The sequence below is a fragment of the Terrapene carolina genome, unplaced genomic scaffold (assembly GCF_002925995.2).
Source record: "Terrapene carolina triunguis isolate 2854851 unplaced genomic scaffold, T_m_triunguis-2.0 Scaffold66, whole genome shotgun sequence".
Taxonomy (NCBI): domain Eukaryota; kingdom Metazoa; phylum Chordata; order Testudines; family Emydidae; genus Terrapene; species Terrapene triunguis.
Window position 1 is genome coordinate 39,874,971 of NW_020664417.1, and position 27,380 is coordinate 39,902,350.

Sequence of the window (27,380 nt, forward strand, 5' to 3'; positions counted from 1 at the left end):
AGGAGGCCAGGGAGGTAGCATTCAAAATATTTGGCACATTTCAATTAAAAAGTTGTACTGGCAAGTAATTGCTTTTGGATGACCTAGGGAAATGAAACATACTGTACTTGCTGACCACTTCCTCTGCACCAAGAATATGGATAATATGATGCTATAGATCACTGGAATAGTTGGCAGTAGGCACTTTTATATAGTCTAGAGAAATAAAAATGCAGGTGTAAAAGCTCATTTTCCTAATCATCTAATCAAGTCTCTTTAAAAAGATATACAGCATAATATTAATATTAAGCTACATATAGTATGATTTGAATATCATCAGTTCATATTGAAGTAGCATCCAGAGGCCCAAGTCAAGCTCAGAACCTCATTTTGGTAAGCTCTGTGAAACATGTAAGTAAACATTGTTCCTGCCCCAAATTTCCTACAGTTTAGGGCAATGTGATCTGCTAGGGCAGACTTGCACAGAATCCTTGGATTAGAATGGAAATAGGAGTGGAGCCTAATAAAAGACAAAACACAACACATTGGTGCAACAAACAACAGGAGAGGAATGAGTGAAGGAGATAAGAGTTGCAGAAATCAGCTTTTTAATTAGTTGTTTTAATTTTCTTTTTTATCTACTTCACGGCATGTGCCTGTGAATAAAACAGCTAGGGCAAGAAATAATTCTGTTACAGAAGATTCAAGAAAGATGACTGTGGTGATTTGGACCTGTGTCAAGAATAGCCTTCGAAAAAGTACCATACATGGCAATACATACCCTAGTGCAAGGAACTAGACATGGTGTGAAGAATAACATAGAACAGAAAGGTTTAAAGATGAGTGATGCCATGAAGCTGGTACAAGACAGAAAGTGGTAAAAAGACTACTTTCAGCCCCATCATTTCTGCTGAGCTGACGGGTGGGAATCCTGTATAATTATTTTAACATTTGTCTATACAAAACTGTTTAATTTTTAAACCTCTGCCTATTTTAGAATGTTTTCCCCGCATTACATCCTGAGATTGATGTAGTAATGAAAAGAAAATTCTTTGTCCAGAGACAAGACAAGGGCGTATGTGTCACAGGCAATAATCATAGCCAGGAAATAATCTTGCAAACAGCAGCCAAGACAATTAACCAATTCTCCTTTCATTTGTATATGGATATAGCAAATCTTTTAGATTAAAACATAGTGCACATGTTCAGAGAAATACTGTATAAAATGTAGTGCCTCTGAAGCACATAGTTCTTTATGGTGACATTGGCAGGGAAAGTTGAAGTGCTCTTCTCTCTCTGGTATCTTCTATGTCAAGATTTTCCTCCCTTTTCACAAGTTCCTCTTCTTGGGGGAAACATCAAGCTTTCTCCTCCTCACCAAAGATGTATTTCATTCATCACTGTTTCTGGTAGGCCTCACTAGTGCTAACTTCAAATTTTCGGCATCCTGAGGCAAAGTATATTGCTTGCAAAATGTGGATTCAATAATATCTAATCCAGAAGGTTTTGGGGGAACAGGAGACCCATTGTACTAGCTGGAAGAACATGTGGAAAGCGAAGTAGAGACTCCTCTGAGATACGTCCCATCTTCCCAATTCAATATTCAGGTTGATTCATAGTTGGTTGAAGGGATTGCTGAAAATTTGTGCTTAGTTCTTATTTTAACTGAAACAGTTCACCCATTCCTTTCAGACATATACGAGATTGCTAGAAAGCATTTTCTCATGTGATTCATATTAAAATATGTTTTACTTTAAATTTATTAGAATGGACAGGAGAAGCTGGAAAGATCTTGACTTTCTGAAACATTTATGGAAGGCACACAAAAATAACCCGGCTTTAAAAATACATGCACTGTTCTTAAGTATAACAAACACTGAGATATACGGTTTGACATCATTTTGACAATTCTTGGCATGTGACTGCTGTGCTTTTTAATGTCAAATAATATGGTGAAATCAGACAATTTACTGTAGAGACAGTGTTCTGGAGCTCAATAGCAATATTCAGGGAAAATGAATGTACTAGAGAAAAAATATTCTTAATTAAGTTTCATGGCTTGTAGAAGAGCTGTTATGATTTCCTTGACCTGGCCATATAAAGTTGTTTTTCTAACCAATTCCATAAAAATGAGTAGTGGCCTGACCCTTCAATCCTTTACTCAGGTAAAACTCTTATTAACTTTGTTTCCTTTAGGTTGAGTAACGAGTGCAGACTAAGGTTCAAAGAGTTCAGATTATGTTATTAAAAGATGGCTTTGCTGTAAAGCGACAGACTACTTAGTCATCCTCTGATTCATTAGCAGCAGTATTTTCATTACAATACTGTACTCATATGCAGTAGTAAATCTTGCAAGGTTAACTTTTAAATGCTCTACAATGGACTATATTCAGTTTTCAGTTACAGTCTGAATCTCACATGTCAAGCAATGACTTCTTCAATTTTCAATATTCATTAAGATGATACCCTTGTTTTCAGGCAATTTAAATATTTAAAGGCTAGATAGACTCAGTTTGACTTTTCTGATCTGCAGTGATACAGACTGCTTGTATTTATATGCATTCATTGATAACAGTATACCTTTACAGGAAATGCTTAATCACTACGTTCAGGGACTAATGTAGCAACAATAAGTTGAAACCTACTCTCAGGGTATGTCTACACTACGGGATTAATCGAAATTTATATAATTTGAATTTTCGAAACAGATTGTATAAAGTCGAATGTATGTGGCCACACTAAGCACATTAATTCGGCGGTGTGCGTCCATGTACCGGGGCTAGCGTCGATTTCCGGAGCGTTGCACTGTGGGTAGCTATCCCATAGCTACCCCATAGTTCCCGCAGTCTTCTCCACCCATTGGAATTCTGGGTTGAGATCCCAATGCCTGATGGGGCCAAAAACATTGTCATGGGTGGTTCTGGGTACATCCTCCCCCCTCTCCAGGGAAGCAACGGCAGACAACCGTTTCACGCCTTTTTCCTGGGTGAACAGTGCAGACGCCATACCATGGCAAGCATGGAGCCCGCTCAGCTCAAGACAGCAGTCATGAACATTGTAAACACCTTGCGCGTTATCATGCAGTTTATGCTGAACCAGAACCTGCAAAACCAGGCGGCGAGGAGTAGGCTACGGCAGCGTGGCGGCGAGAGTGATGAGGACATGGACATGGAATTCTATCAAACCGTGGGCCCCGGTGCTTTGGAGATCATGCTGTTAATGGGGCAGGTTATAGCCGTGGAAGGCCAATTCTGGGCCCGGGAAACAAGCACAGACTGGTGGGACCGCATAGTGTTGTAGGTGTGGGACAATTCCCAGTGGCTGCGAAACTTTTGCATGCGTAAGGGCACTTTCATGGAACTTTGTGACTTGCTTTCCCCTGCCCTGAAGCGCCAGAATACCAAGATGAGAGCAGCCCTCACAGTTGAGAAGCGAGTGGCGATAGCCCTGTGGAAGCTTGCAACGCCAGACAAGATTACCGGTCAGTCGGGAATCAATTTGGAGTGGGCAAATCTACTGTGGGGGCTGCTGTGATGCAAGTAGCCAAAGCAATCACTGAGCTGCTGCTACGAAAGGTAGTGACTCTGGGAAATGTGCAGGTCATAGTGGATGGCTTTGCTGCAATGGGATTCCCTAACTGTGGTGGGGCGATAGATGGAACCCATATCCCTATCTTGGCACCGGAGCACCAGGGTACCCAGTACATAAACCGCAAGGGGTACTTTTCAATGGTGCTGCAAGCACTTGTGGATCACAAGGGACGTTTCACCAACATCAACGTGGGCTGGCCGGGAAGGGTTCATGACGCTTGCGTCTTCAGGAACACTACTCTGTTTAAATGGCTGCAGCAAGGAACTTACTTTCCGGACCAGAAAATAACCGTTGGGGATGTTGAAATGCCTATAGTTATCCTTGGAGACCCAGCCTACCCCTTAATGCCATGGCTCATGAAGCCATACACAGGCAGCCTGGACAGGAGTCAGGAGCTGTTCAACTACAGGCTGAGCAAGTGCAGAATGGTGGTAGAATGTGCATTTGGCCGTTTAAAAGGTTGCTGGTGCTCGTTACTGACTCGGTCAGACCTCAGCCAAACCAATATCCCCATTGTTATTGCTGCTTGCTGTGTGCTCCACAATCTCTGTGAGAGTAAGGGGGAGACCTTTATGGCGGGGTGGGAGGCTGAGGCAAATCGCCTGGCTGCTGATTATGTGCAGCCAGACACCAAGGCAATTAGAAGATCACACCAGGAAGCGCTGCGCATCAGAGAAGCTTTGAAAACCAGTTTCATGACTGGCCAGGCTACGGTGTGAAAGTTCTGTTTGTTGAAAACTTGCCCCCTTCATTGACTCATTCCCTGTAAGCAAACCACCCTCCCCCCTTAAATCACAGCTTGCTTTTAAAGGAAATAAAGTCACTATCATTTAAAAATCATGTATTCTTTATTAATTGATTATAAACATAGGGAGAGAACCGACAAGGTAACCCGGGTGAGGTTTGGGAGGAGGATAGGAGGGAAGTAAAAGGCCACTGAAAAAATTCAATATAATGACAGCCTTTTGGTTGGGCTGTCCACTGGGGTGGAATGGGAGGGTGCACGGAGTCTCCCTCCCCCCCCACGTTCTTACACGTCTGGGTGAGGAGGCTATGGAACATGGTGAGGGGGGAGGGAGGTTATACAGTGGCTGCACCGGCACTCTGTTATCCTGCTGCCATTCCTGAAGCTCCACCAGACACCGGAGCATGTCCGTTTGATCACGCAGCAGCCCCAGCGTTGCAGCCTGCCACCTGTCATCTCGAGCGTCCCTCATGACCTCACGTTCACTGGCATCTTTCCTGTATTTAGATACCGTGTCCTTCCACTCATTCAAATGAGCTCTTTCATTGCGGGTGCATTCCATTATTTCCGAGAACATCTCGTCTCGCGTCCTCTTTCTCCGCTGCCTTATCTGAGATAGCCTTCGGGGCGGAGGAGGGAGGCTTGAAAAATTTGCAGCTGCTGGAGGGATGGAAAAAAGGAGAGAAGTTTTTAAAAAGATACATTTTACAGAACAATGCTTATACTCTTTCACGGTGAACAACACTATTCACATTACATAGCACATGTGATTTCAGTACAAGGTCGCATTTTGCATCTTAATATTGAGTGCCTGTGGCTTTGGTGTTAGAGATCACAGACGCAGGTCTGGGCAACAGAATTCGGCTTGCATGCGGCCATGGTAAGCCATTGTCTTTTGGCTTCTGCGCCCTCCTTTCTCACATACCAAGCAAAGCCCGTTGACTGCTGCGGTTTTCCTGTTAACCTTCAGCAGCAGAAAACAAACTAACCCCCCCCCATCCAATTCTCTGGGATGATCACTTTATCCCTCCCCCCACGGCGTGGCTGGTATCAGGGAAGATCCCTGCAGAAACCAAACTAACCCCCCACCCCCCCCCCCCGCGCTTGGCTAACTGCAGGGAAGGATTTCTTTTTAGCCACAGGCAAACAGCCCAGTAGGAAAGGCCATCTCTGTCCCCTTAATTAAATTCCCGTATTTCAACCAGGTTACCATGAGCAATATCACTCTCCTGAGGATTACACAGCGAGATAAAGAACGGATGTTGCTTGTATGCCAGCAAACACAGGGACCATACGCTGCCAGGCTTTGTCATGCAATGATACCAGATTACTTGCTACTAGCATGGCGTGGTCAAGTGTCCTACCATGGAGGACGGAATAAGGCTGCACTGCCCAGAAACCTTCTGCAAAGGCTTTTGGAGTACCTCCAGGAGAGCTTCATGGAGATGTCCCTGGAGGATTTCCGCTCCATCCCCAGACACGTTAACAGACTTTTCCAGTAGCTGTACTGGCCGTGAATGCATCCCAAGTCCTCAGGGCAAATTAATCATTAAAAAATGCTTGCTTTTAAACCATGTTTTATATTTTAAAAGGTAAACTCACCTGAGGTCCCTTCCATGGGGTCATGGTCTTGGGTACTGGCTTGGGAGGGTACTTCAGTCAGGCTGAGAAAAAGATCCTCGCTGTTGGGGAGAACGGAGTGCTGTGTGCTCTCCGCAAGCTCATCCTCCTCCTACTCCTCCTCCTCTTTTCCATCCGCAGAATCCTCAGGTGTGGCTGATGAGATTACCCCCGCCTCGGAATCCACGGTCAGAGGTGGGGTACTGGTGGCGGCTCCCCCTAGAATTGCATGCAGCTCAGCGTAGAAGCGGCATGTCTGCGGCTCTGACCCGGAGCGACCGTTTGCCTCCTTTGTTTTCTGATAGGCTTGTCTGAGCTCCTTGACTTTCACGCGGCACTGCTCTGAGTCCCTATTGTGGCCTCTCTCCATCATGCCCTTGGAGATTTTTTCAAAAGTTTTGGCATTTCGTCTTTTCAAACGAAGTTCTGCTAGCACTGAATCCTCTCCCCATATAGCGATCAGATCCAGTACCTCCCATACGCTCCATGCTGGTGCTCTTTTTCGATTATCGGCCTGCATAGTTATCTGTGCTGATGAGCTCTCTGTGGTCACCTATGCTCTCCTGTGCTGGGCAAACAGGAAATGAAATTCAAATGTTCGCAGGGCTTTTCCTGTCTACCTGGCCAGTGCATCTGAGTTCAGATTGCTGTCCAGAGCAGTCACAATGCTGCACTGTGGGATAGCTCCCGGAGGCCAATACCATCGAATTGCGGCCACACTAACCCTAATTCGAAATGACAATATCGATATTGGCGCTACTCCGCTCGTCGGGGAGGAGTACAGAAATCGATTTTAAGAGCCCTTTATTTCGAAATAAATGGCTTCGTTGTGTGGATGGGTGCAGGGTTAATTCGATTTAACGCTGCTAAATTCGAATTAAACTCATATTGTAGACCAGGCCTATGGGTAAGGTTTCTAGAGTCAAAGAGCTGCTGTGAGGCCACTAACACTGATACAAATAGTGCTATGACTGCTGTTCAAGATCCTGTTGTGCTAGTTGTTCTAAAAGAACATATTGCTTTCCATGACAGCTCTTTTACTTGAATGGTTACACTTCCTGAATAATCTTGTTATTGTGTGGTGAGCCACATGGAAACTGTCTGGCCTTGACCCAAATGTCTGTGAGTAATGGGAAAATGTTCCATGCTATTTGAATTAGGATTGCTGGTCATTTTATGCTAGTAATCATTAATAACCAGTTATTGGTCAGATGCTGTCAGTTGTTGCTGCAGCCATAGGAGGGCATTTTCACTTTTAATGTATTATGTTGGGTGATGATGATAACATAAGAAAATGAAAACCTTCCTAGCTTCACTATTAGGTGTTTTAGATCATTCACAATTATTTCTTTTTGTTGTTTTGGGTGACTTTATTGTTGGCCACTGTTGGAAGACAGGATACTGGGCTAGATGGACCTTTGGTCTGACCCAGTAGGGCCATTCTTATGTTCTTATGGTCTCAGGTACTCTATTTTATGTCATTTCTGTTCTGATAGCTAAACATAAGAACAATAATGAACAGTAAGCACCTTCCACACTTGTACAGGAGAACCTTTCATTCATATTTGTCCTTTTGTATATAGTGCAATATTGTAGGGGATCAAGAGGTGGACACCAGAATCTGCCTTTACTACCAGTCACTCTATTGCTGCCTAAATCACCCTCAGAAATTGCTGCTTAAATCACTCCTGTTGTAGACTTTCCCGTTTCCTTAATCTTTACAAACTGTAAGTTAAGATCAAAATCCACAGAATAAGAAAGCACACAGATACATTGACCTTCCAATTGGTGCATGTGGGAATACTAACTGCAAAGCTATGCCATACTCATCATGATTTCTGCTGACTACATTAATACCAGATGGTGTGTTACAGTAAAAAAAAAATTCTAAGTTTTCAAATGTAAGTCACGCAACTAGTAAAAGATGGTCGTTACCTGCTGCTTCTTTTTAGATGCTTTGAATGGGTAAATGCCAAATGTGACTTTAAGAGAAGTTGTGACTATCAAGTTTTATGGTTTAAACTTATTTATTTTCATAATAATTTTCTCTGAGTTGGGCTGATTGCCTATTTATTAAATTATCTAGCTATCATTGCTCTATATTATGCAGAGAGCCAAACTGTACCCAGGATCAGGAAGACTGTGGAAAAGTAGCTTAAAACCATCTTTCTCTGTTCCAGTGCACTAAGCTCTCTAAGTCCATTAATATGATATGAATAATACCATATGTATTCAGCTTCTTTGAATCTACCAAATACTCTTTATCATTTATTCCTGTCCTTTCAATGTGTGTTAAGTCACACTTTTCTAACCTTTATTGTGTAACACAGACATTGACATTCAAAATGTTTTGTTAAGGACTAATCTCAATAAGAAAATTTTGCATGATGATGATTTTATAAATTGTGTTGGTTATGTTGAAACTGATTAGTCTCACCCTCCTGTAAGTGCAAGATTAAGAAATGGAACTCCAGGATGTTATATTCAATTACTACTTGTAAATTAATAGTAGTTGAGTTTGGGAGTACAAGCAAAATCTTTAGCTTATTATCTTTCCCTTCTCACAATCTACTATAAAAAAAACTTTATTGTAAATTAGTGTTGCCAAAATATGGGTCATTCACTGAAACTGCACACAGACATTTGATGCTCTCTACTTTTAGATGAATTAGCCAGGAAATTTTATATAAACTAGCATGTCATTGTTTTCTCTTTACTCAGAAACATTTTTTTTCTGAAGAAGAGGGAAGCTTTAATTATACCTGCAAAATCAACAATGAAAATGAAAAAATATGCTTATACTCTCGTGAAAAGTCTGTTTGATATACTGCATACTGTACATTTTGGAGATGGGGTAGCTGCTCCACAGTTAAGATTATAAGAAACTTTCCATTATAAAGACACTTGTGACTCATCCACTCAGTTCCAAAAATAAGTTTCCTTTCTGCCTGTAATTTTACATAATTGGTCTCCTATAAGTGAAGAATTATTATGCAAAATTTGATGTGTCTTAAGCCAGCTGCTTGAGAGATGTGGTTAAAAAAATGACTCATTTCACTTTTGAAGAAGTAACATCTTTGTCATTTAATTTCTCCAAAGGAAGTCTTGCTCTAGAAACTCAGAAATTATTGCATTCAATGGATTTCATGGAAGAATTAGGTCCTGATCCTAAGTCCACTGAAGTCAACATAAAGTTTTCTGTTGACTTCAGTGGCCTTTGGATCAGGTCCTTCACACAGAAGGTTATATTGAACTATGTTGGGAACATAATTGCTATTGAAAAAAATAGCATCGGTGATCTTCCAGAAAACACCATCCTGGCCACTATGGATGTAGAAGCCCTCTACACCAACATTCCATACAAAGATGGACTACAAGCTATCAGGAACAGTATCCCCGATAATGTCACGGCAAACCTGGTGGCTGACCTTTGTGACTTTGTCCTCACCCACAACTATTTCACATTTGGGGACAATATATACCTTCAAGACAGCAGCACTGCTATGGGTACCCGCATGGCCCCACAGTATCCCAACATTTTTATGGCTGACTTAGAACAACGCTTCCTTAGCTCTCATCCCCTAACACCACTACTCTACTTGCGCTACAGTGATGACATCTTCATCATCTGGACCCATGGAAAAGAAGCCCTTGAGGAATTCCACCATGATTTCAACCATTTCTATCCCACCATCAACCTCAGCCTAGACCAATCCACACAAGCGGTCCATTTCCTGGACACGACTGTGCTAATAAGCGATGGTCACATAAATACCACCCTATGCCGGAAACCTACTGACTGCTATACTTACCTACATGCCTCCAGCTTCCATTCAGGACACACCACATGATCCATTGTCTACAGCCAAGCTCTAAGATACAACCGCATTTGCTCCAATCCCTCAGACAGAGACAAGCACCTACAAGATCTCTATCAAGCATTCTTAAAACTACAATACCCACCTGCTGAAGTGAACAAACAGATTGGCAGAGCCAGAAGAGTACCCAGAAGTCACCTACTACAGGACAGGCCCAACAAAGAAAATAACAGAACGCCACTAGCCGTCATCTTCAGCCCCCATCTAAAACCTCTCCAGTGCATCATCAAAGATCTACAACCTATCCTGAAAGATGATCCCTCACTCTCACAGATCTTGGGAGACAGACCTGTCCTCGCTTACAGACATCCCCCCAACCTGAAGCAAATACTCACCAACAACCACACACCACAGAACAAAAACACTAACCCAGGAACCTATCCTTGCAACAAAGCTCGAGGCCAACCTTGTCCACATATCTATTCAAGTAACATCATCATAGAACCTAATCACATCAGCCACGCCAGCAAGGGCTCATTCACCTGCACATCTACCAATGTGATATATGTCATTATGTGCCAGCAATGCCCCTCTGCCATGTACATTGACCAAACCGGACAGTCTCTATGCAAAAGAATAAATGGACACAAATCTGATGTCAGGAATCATAACATTCAAAAACCAGTAGGAGAATACTTCAACCTTTCTGGTCACTCAGTAACAGACTTAAAGGTGGCAATCTTGCAACAGAAAAGCTTCAAAAACAGACTCCAACGAGAAACTGCTGAACTTGAATTAATATGCAAATTAGATACCATCAATTTAGGCTTGAATAGAGACTGGGAATGGCTGAGCCATTACACACATTGAATCTATTTCCCCATGTTAAGTTCGGTTTGACAAGAAGTTCACACCTTCTTGTCAAACTATCTGAAATGGGCCATCTTGATTATCACTACAAAAGTTTTTTTTCTCCTGCTGATAATTGCTCATCATAATTAATTAGCCTCTTAGCATTGGTAGGGCAACTCCCACCTTTTCATGTTCTCTGTATGTGTATATATATCTCCTTACTATATGTTCCATTCTATGCATCCAATGAAGTGGGATGTAGCCCACGAAAGCTTATGCTCAAATAAATTTGTTAGTCTCTAAGGTGCCACAAGTACTCCTGTTCTTTTTAGACTAACATGGCTGCTACTCTGAAACCTGAAAAAAAAAAGGATTCCTCAATGCTCCCTCCATTTCCAAAAACATAACTGTCATGAGGAGTCCATGCAAAGACAAATGGAGAGCAGAAGCAAGGACTTAGTGTTCATAAAAGACATCCATAGAAAGCATACCAATGCCAGACACATCTTGAAAGCCTTAGTATGATATACTTGCACTGAGATCACCAAGATGCCCAAGAAAACTGGAAATATAAAACTAACTCAATTTATAACCACAATGATGAGCAGGGAGAAAGGTGATGCTTTAAAAGAAAAACTGAATAAATGTCCATTGAACCATTTTCACACATCATAAAACAGGACCTACACAGGAAGCCTTGATTCCACCTACTGAAGCATAACCAGACAAATGAACTTGATGCCAGATAAGTTCTTGAATTCAGTTGTGATTTTCACAGTATTCAGCAGGGAGAAGGGATGGAAGAGGGGGTCTCAGGCACATCCTTCATGTAACTCTACCACCCTAACAGTACTAATTTCCATGCTTTTTTTAATTAATGAACAGCTACAATGGTGGCAGACAGAATTCTGCTGCTACCTCCATTTCCACCATGCGTACTAGAGGTTTGAAACAAATCACCCCACATCCCAAAACCCTGAACTTGGGACTATAATTGGCCCAATTAACCCCCCTGATTTGACATTCTCCTTTATTAACCCTCAGATTATTCTTGATGTTTTCATCTGTTTGCTATGTGGAAAATGCTGCAGCACTGCTTGAATCAATACATCAAGTGATACATACATCAACCATACATCAAGTGATAAGGTGCACCCTGCCATGCTATTTCTCTTTGGGAGTTTTAAAATCCAAATCTTAATTTTGTAGTTGGAGTCCATGTGTAATATGGAGTGTGCAGCCACTCCAAAATAAACAGGAAGATATAACATCAGGCCAGAGATGGCACATAAGAGAAGACTCCGGGAAGTACATTTCCTCCACCCATTCAGTCAATAACTCTGCTAATGGGCAAAGATCTGACTTTAAACAACATTATCTTCCTCCTCCATTAGAATGGTTAACATATCCAGAATAAGGACACAGAGACAGCTACTAAAAAGACACTGTCGAAAGTCAGTTGGGTGAGGGATTTTAACTGAGCTCCAAACTCAACAAAGAAAAGCCTGAAAATAGTACAACCAACTAATAAATACGCTAGGCCTGGCAGATGCCTAGGGAGACAGCAATGTCAGACCTATGGATTATACCTGCTATTCTAATGTATACAAAGTTTACTCCAAAATAGCCCTCTTTCTCATTCCTAGAGCACACTTACTTTATCAGAAATTGAAGAATGTAAAATCCTCCCCTCATTTCTGTCATATCACTCCCCCGTCCTGCTATCACTGCAAGCGGCCTCTTGACCATACACGAGCTCATGGCAGCTTAGCAACTCTCTTTTACGAGATTCACCTTTCAAACATGTCATAGAGATGGGAATAAAAAAGATTTCCTGCAAATTAATAACAATGGAGAGATATCACTGGTAATGCTGTGGGAAACCCTTAAAACAGTCCTCAGGGCAAAATAATTGCCTTCACTTCAGTCAAGAGAAAACAATGGTCAGAAAAAGTTTAAATCCCTCCACACCATACCTGCACACTTAGAAATAAAACTCAGAAAGACTCAGCCAGAAGAAGTTGTTAAAATCTCTGCAACACAAGAAGACAGAATTAACCAACACATTAAATGTAAAATTAAACTAGTGATACAGGCAGGATTAAAGTACTATTATGAGCATGAGTTTAGATTAAATAGACTGCTAGCTTTCCAACTGAGGAAACAGCAATCTGCTAAAGCAACAATACCCCAAATTTCTGAACCAATACAGAATAAAATAATTAACAAACCAGAAAAATTAACTATAGCCTTTAATAATCATTATAGGGATATTTAAAAGCAAGGTGAAAGAATGTGAGGTTTCAGGCAATCAAATTACAGAATTTTCTGAGAAGATCCAAACTAACCTCACTGGAAATCACTTGGCAACTCTCATAGTATCACTGGAAACAAAGGAACTAGATGATACTATTAAATACCTTACAGGAGTTCTCAGGAGAAAATTTTGGTGGCCTCGGAGTGCAGCCACCAACTCTTGCTTGTGGCCGCTCTCACACTTTTTTCCTAATTAGCTTTAGGAAAAAACAAATAAATATGCACATATCCATGTCCAAATCATTATAATGTATTTACTGCTAGCTAGTAAGTCTGCTGTGAAAAGTCATATTAACAAACATACAGGTATCACTTTTTCACAGCAGACTTACTCAGCCCTGCCAAGCCAGGGGACAAATTAATTCCTGGATGGGGGAATCGAGAGAGGCAGCGGGGGGCCCCACAGCCAGAGCCCAAAGCCCTGCATCCAGAGCCTGGGACCTGCTACTGCGCAGCTGCAGCCCGGGAATCGAGCCTGAAGCCCCTCAGCCTGAGCCTGCCAACCTGCCACCCAGGGCTGAAGCCCAAAGCCTGAGCCCCACTGCCCCTGGGAAGGTTGGAACTCACTGGCTGCTTGGTCCTCCCGCATTGTGCCGCAGGTGTCTCTAGAGGTGGGCAGGACCCAACCCTGCTGGAGGCCCCAGTAATCAACGTCAAGCCAGTGCATCCAGGAGCAACAGGGACCAGGGAAGCTACTTTGCCCCCTCCCGTCCCAGTCAAAGCCCAGGAGGCTGTGGCCACAAGAAAAACCCCTGGTTCCAAAATTCTGGAACCTGATAGGCATGGGATAGATTTCTACAAAATCTTCCTGTAAACATACTTAAACCCGTGCAGGGGTCACACACACAAATTCTAACTTCAGGACTGTGAAGTGAAAGCTGATGAGCAACACTTATCTCAGTATTGCCAAAGGAAATTGAGGACATAACCCTGTGATCCTCATAAAGGCCCATCTCTATATAAGATTCAGATTTACTAACTCAGTGTGGGTAAGGGCTAGTATATGTAACATCAAGTCAGCTGATCATAGTTAACCATAGGGTGGACTACCAAGAAAAAAAAGTCTTCTGGGGATTGATTATAATGGACCCTAGGGTTAACCATGATCACGAGACAATGCTAAACATGACACTTCCTCTGTACACTGGGTGCACAGCTGTGTTTAATACTGCTAGTTATTGAGTGTTCTAACATAGAATCATAGAATATCAGGGTTGGAAGGGACCTCAGGAGGTCATCTAGTCCAACCCCCTGCTCAAAGCAGGACCAATTCCCAATGAAACATGATGAAATTCTCTATTGTAGAATAGCCCAAAGACACTATTGCTGTAGCTAGAAAGCGTTTCTCTCCTTCTTGCTTTCAACACTCTGTCTAGCCTGCCCCCACAGGTCTTACTTGGAAAACACCATGGTCCAAGATTTGGCAGACTTCTCATTACTAAGGAAACATGCATTACTTTAGTGGGAGATCTAGGCATTTATTTTTACTTTGTTTAGCTGCTCTCCATCACAAAGGGAAAGTCTTACACAAACTTGACAATAATCAAGTCCCAGTGAAGCCATTTTTCTGATAGCCCACGCTCTGGTTAGCCATGATAGGTCAACCCTGGCTATGCTGAGTGTTTTAACACTGTTAGTTAACACAATGCAATTTTACAATTCAGATAATCCCTTATATGGGGTTTCTGCAGGGGCAATTGCTTATGTTCAGTTTTGCTGCTTTTTACCATTGCTGCTGCTGATAAACAGGGCTCATGTACTTATTGTAGATAGATAAATTACTCTTGGAAGAAATACTCTCCCATCTGGAAATGGACCAAACCTCTAAAATTTGCTCCTATTCAGCAAAAATAATAACAATATGTGCACTTTTCAAAGTAGGTTGATTTTTAAGGCTCAGTGTGATCTATTAACCAGTAAAGTTAGACAAAAATTAGCTGAATACTTTTAAAGGTATGGAAATTTAAATTAGCACATTGAAACAAATGTCTAGAGAACCATGCTTAGATTAGCATTGCAACCTGAGGAGTCTGAAGCAGTGTGCAAACTGAGCCATTACCTGCTGGCCATATGAGGGTCAAGCCAGCTACCACTCCAAGAAGACTCCATTGTATTTGTGGGAGTTGTGTCCTGATCTGGAAGCCCACTGTTAGTGTCACTGGGAGAAGTGGCTAGACATTGCCCCATGAAGACCTCAAGAAGTGGAGACTTCAGAGTCCTGAAGATCCCTGATGTTGAATGGTTGGGTTGAAGAGGGGTCAAAGATAAGGGTGAGGGAGGTGTTGGGGATGGGGAGGTAGACATCTCTTCTTGTCTTCAAAAGATGTTTCTCATTTGGATGATGGGTAAATTTCAGATAAAAATCTGAACCTCATATTCTAAATTCTGGTGTCTGGATGTGGACGTATTCATTTTGGCCTGTCTCTGGTATGCTTAGTCCTTTTCAATGCTTGTGCACTATGTTGGTTACCTAGGAAAATATTGTAGCAATAAAATGGTATTTTTGTTTTATATTAAAAACAAATCCTCTTCAGAAAACCTCAGGGATGTTCTCTCTAGCAGGTATAATATAGCAGTATCCAGAGAAAGGAGTTCCATGAAAGTTTAAAAAAATCATTGCTACCTTTACATCTATTTGGTAGCAACATTTTTAAAAGAGGCTCCTGGAAACCTATGCTTGCCTCCCACCAGTGTTTTCTTCCAAACTGAAGTAAAAGTTGTGGCCATTTCTCATCTTTGATGGAATTCATCCTTTCTCTAGATGCTGGTGTATCATACCTGATAAAGATAACGTCCCTGTGGTTTTCAAAGAGGAATTATTTTGCCTTTGGGGTGAACCTGATTACACCAAGTGTCAGATCTTTTTAATAAATGTCCTGCGGAAGTATATTCCCAGGTCCTTTACAAGATCTTCTCATGCAGACCCCATTTCATTAAATTATACAAGTAAAAAATTGTGCAATATTATAGCCAGGTTTCAGGATTACAAGATAAACACTTTCATCAGATGCATTACAATATGTTCGTTTGCCCAGTGCTGCTTCCTCTCTTAATTATGCTTTTAAGAGTTTTATTTAAATGGGGAAAAAAAGTAATGAATTCCACAATGCCCCACTCTTTCTGTCCCCTTGTATGTGCGGTTCATCACAGATTATGGTAAACATTTTTATGGGCCCCTTTCAAAAAATATCAACAGCACTTTTGTGTGGGTGGAGTCAAATTTGGTTGGATGTGTACTGAGGCTACCATGATTGTCAGAGCTGTCAGAGGGGTTTTCAGTGGTGGACATATACACGTGAGTCACAATATAAGCCAAGGTTTGGCAGTTTATGTGGTTTATTTCTGAGATGAAAGAAACAACATTAAATATTAAGTATTTAAGATTAACTTTGAAAGGTTTGCTAGGAAACAAATCAAGTAATAATGCACTGATTTAATTGGAGTGAAAAAATGGTAATTAGGGTGATTGTGTTGGTATAAATTAATTAATATGAGCAATGTTTAAACATACAGTAGCAGCAGTTATGTGCTGATGTTATTTCCAACTTCTGTGGTATACATATGTTTATGTCTGTAATGAGAACTTGCAGGTATTCATTACTTTGTGAACCTTATTACCAAACTCAGATGGGCCCCAGATGTCTTGAATTTTCTTGAGTACATTTTAATTGACTTTTTAGAAAAATGTAACCATGTCTCAATTTGCCTCTAACAGCTTTGTAAACAATGCAGTGAGAAAAATGAGTTTAACTGTTTTATAGGGGATAAATAGTCAGCTTCAGGAGTAGCAGTAATTAAAAGAAGCAATAGAGGAAGAGAAGAGAACATATAGAGTCTGCCAGGGTAATACAGACAGCAACTTCTCAATAAGCCCCTGGACAAGTTAGAAGCCGATAGCAATGAGTGTAAAAGTGAAAACAATCTTGACAAGGCAGATAAAGAAAAGCAAGCTTCTGTTTCAAAAAGAGTCTTCATCAAGAGGATGTCAGCTGCAACAGGAACAGAATTCATCAACTCGAAGAACTGGACTTAAAGACTGAGATTGAGAAAGGCATTTTCTGTTTGTTCAATTATACTCACCATTGACCTTGTCCAGGATTTATGTTGTATTGTTGAAAACACTGAAGAATATATTTACCTTCATGCTGCTTATTCTAAAAAAAAATATGCCATCAAGAGAGTCTGTTGGTCACTTGTTGGATAGGACTAAAAGGGTAGGTGGAACAATATTTCAGCACTCATAAATGGCTTGTAGAAACTAGCATAACAGCCACTATAACAAAAACTGTCTCCATAGAGACATGAAGTAAATGATTCCAACTACTTTGGGTTCAGAATTAATTTTTATTTTTTTAATATTTATACAGGTGGTACCAAATTCTGAAGTCCTGACTCAAGACCCCAAGTGTTTACCTTCCATTCCAGATCCACATATGGAGAAGATGAGTCAGGTGCATCCATAGCACCACCCACCTCCAGACTCCTGGAGATCTCTCTTCAGGTCTGACAATTTGCATTTTGGGAGAAGTCACAGTAAACATACGTTCTGCTCCAGAATCATGTAGTGAATCTTAAAATGTAATATTGCCTGAGTCTGTATTTACTTTTTAGTGGAGTCTCCTCTACAGCAATGAGTCTTCATTTAAGGGAAATACTCAGGCACACAGTCACCACTTGGGAACCCCAAAAAAGATTAAATATATATGAATAATGAGAACATCCACAGGTCATGGGAAAAATAGAATGGAGGTAAACCTTCATGTTTCAGGGCATAAACTGAAGCTCAGGGGTTAGGAAGAATCTTTGCCTATTGGCTGATGATTCTATAATTGTTCACTCTGGATTTGTTTGTACTTTCCTCTGAAGTAGCTGGGACTGGCCACTTTCAGAGACAAGATGCCCAAGGAGATTGTCCACTGGTCTGATCCAGTATGACATTCCTATGTTCCTGAGCTCTGAAATCATAGATCCAATGAATCTGCAATACTAGGGAAATTTGGAAAACAGCCAGGAAGCACTACACCACACACAAATCTCTCTCTCCCTCCAAGGGATCTTCGTAGATCTTATAGGGTTTTTGTGTCTGGACTCGCTATTGCTACATGGGAAGCATATTCCTCCTTCTAAAGATGCAATTTAGAAGAAACTCTTCCAGGGAATTACCGTATAGTTTTCTTCCTACCAGACCTAGAATTTCCAGGGGAAGGGCTAATCAGACATTTGTTCCTAACTCAGGGAAACTCCCATTGACTTTAATTACAATTTTGTCTCCTTCACAATTAACAATTCTGGGAACTATTCCATATACTGTACATTTTGTTATCTCACATGTGTCCGCATGGATATCCACATGACTTTCTACCTCTCAGACAATTAAGCCCCCTCTGACATTTCAGAGGATTTTAAGAATTAGCAGAAAAAAATCAGCCATTTCAAGTATGGTAACAGGGATTTCTGTTTTGCATAGCTGTACTAGGGGAATATCATAAGGCTATAAATAGTATAGCCAACCTCAGATGTTTCAAAAACCATGCCTCTTACCTACAAAACCTCAGGATTTAAAATCATAAACTTAATAAAATAAAAACCAACATCACACTGTTTTTCACCTGCCTTTTGATTATTTGCACCCACCTTCAATTTGTGTGATCAGTTTGGGGTCAACTGTCAGTGTGTGTGTGTGTGTCTCTCTCTCTCTCTCTCTCTCTGGGTACGTCTATACTTACCTCCGGGTCCGGCGGTAAGCAATCGATCTTCTGGGATCGATCCCGGAAGTGCTCGCCGTCGATGCCGGTACTCCTGCTCCGCGAGAGGAGAACGCGGAGTCGACGGGGGAGCCTGCCTGCCGCGTGTGGACCCGCGGTAAGTTCGAACTAAGATACTTCGACTTCAGCTACGTTATTCATGTAACTGAAGTTGCGTATCTTAGTTCGAAGTGGGGGGTTAGTGTGGACCAGGCCTCTCACACACACACGCACACACACACACTGTGTTTTTCTCTCTCTTCTTGTTCACTGAACAAAGTGAACTCTATTTGCCCTTTACTATCCAGTGGGGATCTGCTATTCTGTCCTTTTCTTTGTGTCTCCTTAGTCAGGATAAGCAACTGTCCCACTCACATCCTCTTTGCATTCTCCCTCATAGTCTCCTGTCCCCACCTGCCCACCACATATACTTAATCCTTATATTTTCTTCCCTTCCTCCCACAGGCCACTATCCATCCAATCCTCTCCTGCTCCTCATAGACCTCTGACTCTTCCTAGTTTTCTGTCTTGTTGTCCCCCAACCCCACACAGTCTTATTCTGGAGACCTCCATGTACCCAATTTTGCCCTCACAAGGTGACTAGGGCCATTAGCTTCCTTGAGGATAGACTGGCTTGAGCTGTGGCACATGATTTAATGAAGCCAGACCACATGTCTACTCCCCCAGTTGCAGGAGCAGGAGGAGCAGCAATAGCAGTAGGAGTGGCAGATACAGGAGTGGCTGGTGAGGACAAAAGATTAGGGGGTTGAGTGCAAGCTGTAGGATCCAGTAGCCATCCCCCTGAAAGCTCCCCCTCTAGTTGGATCCAGGTAATCTTCCAGACAAAACCCACCTACCTACCCCAACACTCTCAGACATTCCAGCACATACCCAACACTCCCACTGCAGCAGCCTCCTGATGGGATCAAGCCACTGCAGATATCTTTCATCGCTATCAAGTGAAGCATCCCCCACAAATTCACCTTCAATTCTAGACACCCATCACATCCTTTGTACCAGTTCCCCTGGACTCCATCCCACCCAGCCAGCCTTATAGCTTCCCTGCTTTTTGCCGTTCCACATCCTATCCCCATTGTTGCTTGCAGAGGGGGGTTGATCATAAGATGAAGTTTGTGGTCATATGCAAATTAGCTCATTCAGTAGTTTGCGTAAATGCCACACCTGGAACTGTGTGGAACTTGGCAGTGACGCTGGACTTCCCTCTGTTCATTGGTGCCTATTCAGCCTCAAATCTTGTGCACTTTACATTGTGCAGCCAAGGAAGAAGCCCTGCCGAATAACAGTTCCAAAATCAGCAGCAATGGGCCGAGCACTGCCATCTGCTGCTACTAGACAGAACACCAACAAACATTTCTCTCCAAGATTTCTGCTGATAGGGAGTAGAGTACCTGTGACCCTCCATAAAGCTTATCAATGGAAATGGAAAGCTGCACTACCCCATTGGAAGGCTCCTGCAAGTAGCTGGTGTGACAGGGTCAGGCCAGATGGCTACAGGAGAGTGCAGGAAAGAAAGTATATTAGCCTCAGAATAAGCAGGTCCCTCATCCTGTGGTAACTGAGCAGGGGTTACTCCAGGTTAATTAGGATACTTGGAGCCAATTAAGAACCTGCCAGAACAAGTTAAAAGCCTTCCCCCCAGCCAGTCAGGATGGATGACTGGTGTTGTGAGAGTGGAAGTGAGCTGTTGGAGAGCTGAGTGGTGTGGATGCTAACAAGGACCAGGGAAGAACCCCACAGGTATAGAGATTGGGAAGAAACCCTACCCTGAACAGGAGCTAGGGATCCTTCCAGGTCCAAAGACCTGAAGTAAAGGACCCTGCTAGAGGGGAGAGACTGAGCCGTGCATTTGCTGTGGTGCTGCCATGCCCGGAAGGGCTACCAGAGGCTAGGGTTCTCCATCCCCTGGCAGGAGGGTTGGGAGGAACCCCACCCAAGCAAAGTGGGGACAATAAGTCAGGGGGTGTGGGGAAGTAATCCTGGGAAGCTAGCAGCTTTTCCTGGGAACTGGCAGTGTGAGGCTGCTACTTGTAGGGTCCCTGGGTTGGGGCCTGGAGTAGAGGGTGGGACTGGGCCCCCCCACCCCCTTTTCCTCTCACTGGATGTCCACTGAGGAGGCCAGAAGCCCCAGTGAAGCAGTGAGGGCCTAGCAGGCCCAGAAATGGAAAGGCCGCTTGGAGACAGAATTTCCCCGAGAACTATAAAGGGGGGGGGGGATTCGGGGATTCTGAGAGACGAGATGCTATCCTGACCCACCGCTAGAAGGAAGCATGGGACCCATCGAGGTGGAGAAGAAGCCCTGTTACACTGGATAGAAGTTTGTTCCCAAAGACCTCCTCTTAAGACTCTCATTTAACAGCTTGATTAATTTGTCTTTAATACTTTTAAAGTCTTGATTTAAATAACAAGCCAGAGTTACATAAATTCTTATATGATAGCTGTGGACTAATTTTATCATTCTTTCCTTCTGCAGTTCCATTTTAATTTCCTCTGAGTTCCTATTTTCCAATGTACCCATTGTTTGGTCTGTTGTTAGGTATTAGAGGAAAGAGAAAGGGGTAGTTCAGACAGAAAAGGAGTGTGGGTGCTGGGTGAAACCTTGTTATTAGTTGAGTTAAAACCTCATTAAAATTGGTGTGTGAATGCACCCTTCACTTCAGATAGTTGTAAGAATACACAGAAATTGAGAACAGACAGAACAGAGAGATGTATAGGCAAAAGGCAAAAAGCAAAACAGGAGCCAATGAGCACAATATAGCCCTGAAAAAAGCTAGAGAGAGAGAGAGCTTTTGAGTTGGTTGGCTACAAAGGCTTGGGGCTTTAAGTTAAGAAACTGCTCCTTTTGTTCTGGGTTCCTCCTACATGAGAAGAAGCAGGACTTTGTACATTCCTTGTAAATAAACAAGATTGCATCAAAGAAAATAACAAAATCCATCAATTTCTACTTCCAGCTGGAACATCATCAGCGTCCTGAACTTTGAATAGCGGCTTGGGTTGAAAAGAAGCAACAAAGAGCTCCAGATATTTTAGAAAAATACAAGTCTAAAGGTATACCAAATAATATTTTATTGAGGGTAACAATAATAGAGGTTTCACAGTTTTCCTTGTACCTATGATTACTGGAGTTTATAAATGAAAGATGTTCCTCATATTTCATTTATTAACCATTCTCTCCCTTGACTACAGTGGGATTAGTTGTGTGAGTAAGGGTTTCAGGATCTAGCTCTTAATTGGCATCTTCCTGATATGCCCATTGAATATTCAAGTACTAAAATAAATTGGTGGGGGGGGGACTACTCAATAAGGTTACTATTGTTAAAATGGGATTTCTTCTGCCTGTTGTGTGTTTCTGCGTTTGCAGAAAAACAAGTACATATGGAAACAATAGCAGAATGCAAAGCAGTACAAGTCCACTCTGAAATGTAAAATATTGGTAATTATGGTTAATACTTAATATTAGTTCCTTTCATACTTCAGGGGTAAATCCTAACCTCAAATCCTTCTGCAACTGATGCAAACTCTGAAAACAACAAAACCACTGCTGTTCTGTGTGAGAGAGAAAGGGAGGAATCTATGCAGCATGTCTGCATTCCCTCTAAGCCACACTGTTCTGCTCTGTGGGAGCTCCATCTGCCTCAGCATGCAGGAGGTACAGATGCTGGTCCATGAACATATGTACCCACCACCTGAACCACTGCAGCAGAGATGGGGACACAGCAGTGTCAAAAGGTATAGGGGCTGTGAATGTATTGTAGTGGCTGTGGAGCAGCTGAAGTGCTGCACCACAACCTGGTGACAAGAAAGAGAAAATGACAGTGAGAGAATCCCATTCCCTACCTCAGATCCTAAGCATCACCCCAGCTCACAATCCCTGTGTACTGGGGAGAGGATTTTACATTTAGAGTATTATTCTCTGATCCCTGTCCCTTGTGAACAGAAACATCTTCCTAAAACACTAAGAGAAAATACTGGTATAGCAAATAGTCTTCAGCATCATGATTAGTCAATTATTTAAAATCAAAATGACATAGAAGGCACTCGGGTTCCTTCAGGTAATCAACACATTTTTTCATGTAAAAGCATTTATCTGCCAGTTTATAATAAGGGCAAACACAACTGTACAACCTACATATGAGTCAAAGAATTATACCATTGACAGTATTCTACACTGAAAATTCTATAAAGCAATTGGTTTCACTTTAGTGTTTAACATACAGTGTTCATCAAATCCCTTCAATAGCATTATTGCTGTCAATTCAGGAACTCACATAGCACTTTTCAGCTGAAGAGTTCAATGTATTTTACAAAGGAATGCAAATATCATTATCACTGTATTACAGATTACCAAAAATTAAACAGAAGAGATAGGAATAAACCCCAAATTTCCTGATTTTTAGTCCAGTGCCCTATCCACCAGATGACACTGCCTCCCTAAACACACACATAGCATCCCAACCAGCTTGAAGTTTTGCAAGGAGTAGTCAAGAATTAAGTAATATATTATTTGCTGACTGCAACATATGCATGCCTATTCTGAAACAGTTTAAAATAAAGTCACTAACATCCATTAACTTTTAAAAATCTGAAAAAGCATGTTTAAATATTATTGTAACCTTCCATTATTCCTAATAGAAATTATTACATTATTAATTTTATCTTCCTTAAATTATTTCTTCTTTCCAAATTCTGGCATATTTTTGTTTGAAACAGAATAGTGACTTTTTGATCAAGGCTTCATAATCCTTACTCATCAAGCAGAATTTTTGAGACTGCGTAACTCTGAGAACCAGTTAAGAGTTTTGCTTATATTTACCGCAAGAAAATTCCCTTCACAGGTTTTCCTTTATCATTCTGTGGAATCATCAGGCTGTGGATAGATATCTTTGTACAGCATATAAAAAAATTTGGATTATGTAGGATTAGAGTTATTGTGATTATTTCTTTTTCTCCTTGTCTGATCAAGGACAGTGGAGCCTGTAAGAGTTTTAAGAGATCGGTGAATACCAGGCATTCCTAGATTGTTCAGAGCCAGGACTCACAGGCTATGTCTACACTTGAAGCTGTGGGTGTGTTCCCCAGTTTGAGTAAACATAGTCGCATTAACTCTCAAAAAGGTAGCGCACTAATAATAGTAGCCTAGCCGTGGTGTGGGCAGAAGCGAGCAGCATCATGGGCTAGCCGCTCCACATATGTTTGCATGGGTTTCAGACAGGTTTCTACTCAGGATTGCTAGCCTGGGCTATGGTGGCTATGATACTATTTTTAGCACACTAGATTGATGAGAGCTAGTTCAAGTGTGGCTATGAGAGCTAGGAATCGCACACCTAGCTCCAAGTGTAGACGTAGCCTCAGAGTATTGTTGAAGAAATACAAAGTTTAAGTATTTTTCATTTTTTATCTAGTAGTTCAGACATAAAGGGCACAGATTTTCAACAAGACTCTAGGACATCAATCACTTTGATTTACTACCGTGTTCTTTTTCTAGATGATCATGATGCTAGTTTATTGATTAAAGTTTTGATGACCTTTTGCTGGCTGTAGCTGCCCAGGCAGCTTTGAGGTTAAAGTAATATTCCCTCTTCATAGCATTTAAGGCAGTTTAAATAGTCTTATCTGTCAACAGTTTGCTTCATGGCCTCAAGTTTCTTTATAGTCAATCATACTAGTGTTTTAATATACCTGTATATGTCATGTAGTGGAATATGTCTGTAAGGGGCTGCAGTTAGGGAAAAGCCATATGGAATTTTGAATGCACTATATGCTTCTGAAAGAATTTGGATGGCCCTAGGTCTTGGTGGTATGGCAAGTGCTAAAGGGCCACTCCCAAGTAAAACTGTGGTCTGATTCATTCCCACTGGCACAGGCAGCTATTACTGCACCCCTGAAAGTATTCACCTCCTAAAGGAGGGTAGTAGCCTTTGCTACCCCCTCTAAAGAGTTTATTCAGGAAAAGACAGCTTTAAATTGTAATCTGCTTCATCGGAGCCCTGCTGTTAGAGGCTGCTCATGAGATGACCTGGCTGAATGAAGCCCCATGTAGCTTACATGAAGTTTTATATGTAATAAGAACCTAATTCATTTCCATAAGTTATGACATTTGTTTATTTCTTGTAATTCATCCACCTTGGACAGACAGGCACCCACACACTAATATATTGCTGCTGTGTTTGTCTCTGCACAGCTATAAACAATACTGAAATAAAATAATAACATTTCTGTTTGTATCCGGTTTAGAAAGGCACAACATTTAGTGTCTGAGAAAAGAGCTGTCTTCTCCAAATGACCTTTTAATTTACATTTTGCACTTTGATTGTCAAATATTTGTGTATACTATTAAATCTCATGAATAATGTCCACTAAGGCCCAGCCTTTACTACATTGCTACTAATTCTGAAGTCAAGCAGCCCTTTCTAAATCCTTAGAAATGCCTAGGATACCTCTTCACAAATCTGCATGCCTCTTCCAATTGCTGGATAAACATTTCATTTTTTTCAAAAAGTCTAGTTTTATCCAGTACTTTCTGCTGTTTGCTACAGAAATGGCTTTGCTATGTTAGGAATACATTGCTCACAGTTGTGACTCAGACTTGCTGCAATGCTGATTTTCAAAGATAAACACACACATGGCAGTTTCACAGTGGGGAAAAAAATAGGTAAGGTGATCAGATAGCCTAATCCACCTTGATAATTCAGGTTTTTCTAAAGATAAAAATTGACCTGTTTTTATAAGTTGCCCCACATTACCCTGCTGAGTGATCTGTAACCCTCACTGTCCATATGCTGTATTGCTTTTGCCAGTTTGAATCAGTCACTAGCATGTTGTCTGTGGACGAACAAATTCAGCATGTTAGTCCTAGGTATAAACTGAAGGAGAGAGAGAGAGCCTGAAAAAAGTAGGGAAGCAGGAAGGAGGAATAAGGGAGAAGAAAGAACCCATTCCCACACAGGAAAACAGTTATAGTGGCTCATCCAAACATGTTTCCTCCTAACACAGATACAAACATAATCCTTAGCTGCATTTATGTGGCTCTTTTGGACTTCAATAGGACCTGCTCTACACACATCTGAATGGACAATGTAGTGTTAAAAGAGTTCCCAGAAGACAATTCTATTTTTTATGGAAGACAGACAGCTTCCAGAATATGAATGTTCTTCAGTAAGGGAGTGAAGAGCTCATAATATAATAATCTTAAACTCTACTGGTGCTCACTTAGACAAAACAGGTTATATAGGGTGTGAGCCTGCTGTTCTGTCTTGCACACTAAGAAAGTTTTGCCTTAAGAAGTAACTGACTCATTGAATAGTAATTTGTCTGGAGGAAGATGAATTACACAAGGAAGATGATAAACCATACACAATCTTACAAAGGTATTTTTTCTATATGGGTTTTCCTAGATGGTATAGTCGATGATGAATGATTTCATACAGGTCATACCATTGAATTTCCTAGGCATTAAAATTATAGGACTAATTCTTAAAAATAAATGTCTAATTCCTTACTTTCAACTTCCAGTTTTGACTGTATTGGTCTAGAAGTAGCAGTGGGCTCTCACTTAGACTAATTGTCATTTTTGTTTCTGCCTCCTTCCCTCACCGCCCTTTGGTTTACCATTTTGTATCTTTACATAAAAGGTTGGATGACCCACTTTCTCTGAAGGTGATGCTAAAGCTTCTCAGAATATGACACGGAGAAGAAGGTGACCTGAAATGATGCAAGTCATTGGAAAGGTATTCAATTTTCTTCTATTATGAAAACAATATTTTCCTTTAAGCATGTTTACTGAGCTACAGTAACATAATGTAAAATAACATAGACTTAAGCAAGTTGACCTCATTCATCATCCCTAGGTCAGCTGGAGACATTGGAAGCATTCTGATAGCAAGCTAAAGAAACATTATTTTTCATTAAATAAACTTCTTAATCTCTTAGGGATCAGCTGTTCAAGCTGCAGAATGGTGCTGAAAGAAGTAGAGATCTAAAGCAGTAGCTCTCAGCACTCAGCATTGCTCAGCACCTGTGCTGAAAGGCTGGAGTAGAGTTTAGAGAAATGTTCACAGTGATCAGCAATATGAGCAAATCTCTATATTTGCTATGAACTGGTTATTGGTGAGGAGAGGGAAAAGTAGGCATTACAGCAGGCATTAGCAGCATCTGATTTCAATGGGCTATGGATCAGGCCCATAATGTAGAACATGCCAAAGCTGCTAAATTGCAGTGTGGTGAATGCAAAATATTTTAATAGCAGACATTTTAGATGTTTAATTACTACTTCTACTGACCAGGATTAGTGGCATATTCAAGTGTGCTAAAGAATACTGCTTAGGAGTAGACAAGTCAGCCACTGACACAGAAATGTGCCTGCAGGTTCTGAGCAAACAGTCTCTCTGCTCAATGCCTCATAACATATGTTGGGCAGAAGGGCTGAAATCCATCCTTGTGCAGAGAACCAGTTTAAATTTCAGGTGGGACTTAATCCTATGTTTTTTCCACAGAGTGGTGAAATTCATCCTGCAGCAGCTCACCTCAGCACCATGTTTAGTACTCGAAAAGTGGTTCATGAGTGCTTTCTCACAACTCTCATCCACACCTCTCTGGCTCTGAATGCTGAATTATAATTGTTATGTTATTACTTCAAGGGAAACTGTATCAGTAACAAAGTACAGAGAAGTTCAAAGGTGGACGTTTAATCTTAAATCA